Source organism: Penaeus vannamei, chromosome 19 (genome assembly GCF_042767895.1).
Source record: "Penaeus vannamei isolate JL-2024 chromosome 19, ASM4276789v1, whole genome shotgun sequence".
Taxonomy (NCBI): Eukaryota; Metazoa; Arthropoda; class Malacostraca; order Decapoda; family Penaeidae; genus Penaeus; species Penaeus vannamei.
The window spans coordinates 37,843,135-37,845,634 of NC_091567.1; positions in this window are offsets into that span (position 1 = coordinate 37,843,135).

Genomic DNA, 2,500 nt, shown 5'->3' on the forward strand with positions numbered 1-2,500 from the left:
ATAATTAGTAATTCATTAGTGGAAATGTATTAAATATTCATGATGCAAAATTACTATTCAAGAGTGTTTTGACAGTTGTGGATGCTGTGGTCAGTAGTTTTATTATAATTATTGCTGTCACTGTTGTTATCGTCATTATTAATGATGGTAATGTAATTGTTTTCATTATCGTTATTGATGTCATTAGTATTGTTGTTGGTTTGTTGTTATTATCATTATTATTATCATTATAATCACTATTATCATTATCATCATTATTAGTATTGTCACTAATATTGTTATTATTATCATTATTATTATCATAATTATCACTATTATCACTATTACCTTTATTATTATTATCAGTATCATCATTATTATCATCTTTATTATCATTATCATTTTTTACTATTATTATCTGTATCATTATTACTATTGCCATCATTATCATCATTTTTATTATCATCAATATCATTAATATCGTCATTACCATTATCATGATCATTATCATTATTATTGAAACTTATTATTGTTATTATCATTGTCACAATTACTACCATAACCATTCTAAGTTATATTATTGTTCTTACTATCATTAATATCAAACGATCATCATTATCAATATTATTATCATTCATCTTTGGACATGCTGTTATTATCAAAGTTTACCATTATCATCATGATTATCCACCATATCATAATTTTGGTCACCATAAAAGCCTTGTCAATATAATCATCATTATTTCAAGTATCACCATTATAATGTACAAATCTTTCTATATGAATAAATGCCTTTTACAAAACCAACTTTCGTAACTAAAACCTCTCAAAATGATAATAATGATGATAATAATAATGACAATAAAAATGATAGTGATACTGATGATAAGATTGATAATAATCATAATGAAGATAATAGCAAGAATAATAATGATAATGATAATGATGATAAGGATGATGAAAATGATAATTATCATTATTGTTATCATCATTATCATTATCATAATGATGATAATAATAATGATAATAACGATAACAATATTAATGATGATGATAATGATAATAATAATGACAATAATAATAATAATAATGGTGATGATATTAGTATCAATAATGACACTTGTAATGATGAAAGTAATAATAAAAATTATCATAACAATGATATTCATAATGACAATGATTATGATAATTGTAATGACAGTGATGATAATATTAGAAATAACGATGATGATAATAATCATAATAATAATAATAATAGTAGTAGTATGAAATGTAATAACGATTATAAAAGTAATGATAATAACGATAATGGAAATAATAAAGATAATATTGATAACATAAATCGCTCTCAGATCAATTCAAAATTATTAGTCACGGAATCGTTCGATGACGTCATCGCCAGCGTATCCGTCGCCATGTTTACAAGGTTTTAACGGGTAGACTAAACGCCCATCCATTACCTTTTTCATACAGGTAATTCGACCATGGTAATAATGCAGGATTTGCTGTTGATGTCTGTTGTTATTTTCCCTGGGATTATTCACGCCAATCGCTCAATTGGGAGTTAATTATGAATACATTACACCGGCCCGGAATTAAAATATTTGTTTGGTGTACACAGCGAACGATTAAAAGTTCATAACATTGGAACACTCTGTTGCAAAATATACAAATTGCATGCAGCCACCGAGGCTTTTGCAATGTCTGTTGGGATATTTGATAGGCAGTACGTAAAAGGGACAATGCATTTATAATTTTTTTTGTGTCTCGAAAGGGATAGATGTCATTTTAGGTTAAATTCGCTCTCAGACATTTTGATAGTGAAGGCGTTTCTCTCTTTCTCTCGCTCACTCACTCACTCACTCTTGCTCTCTCGCTCTCTCTCTCTCTCTCTATCTCTCTCTCTCTCTCCCTCTCTCTCTCTCTCTCTCTCTCTCTCTCTCTCTCTCTCTCTCTCTCTCTCTCTCTCTCTCTCTCTCCCTCTCCCTCTCCCTCTCCCTCTCCCTCTCCCTCACCCTCACCCACTCCTTCTCCCTCTCCCTCTTCCTCTCCCTCTTCCTCTCTATCTCCCTCTCCCTTCCCCTCTCCCTCTCCCTCTCCCTCTCCCTCTCCCTCTCTCTCTCTCTCTTCTGATGTCTTTCAAACTTTCTTTCAGTTCCACTCGTCCTCTCTCCCTTTTTCTTATTTTCTTTGCCCTCCATTCTCTCCTCTTTGCTCCTCGCCAAAGGGCCCTTTTGCTTTCAAACTTAACTGGCTCTAAACACAAAAGCATCAGTTTAAAAATCTTTTGTCAGGGAGTATTTGCAGCAAACCGGCATTTTCTTCTCCACTTCATCAGAGCTAGCTTTTGTAGTGTGCTGGTTTGATCACACACGCATGCACGCACACGAGCTCATACGCACATACGGGTACACGGACGCACATGCACATACGGACACACTGACGCTCACGCATATATAGACACGGACGCACACGCACATACAGACACAATGACGCACATGTACATACAGACACACGGACG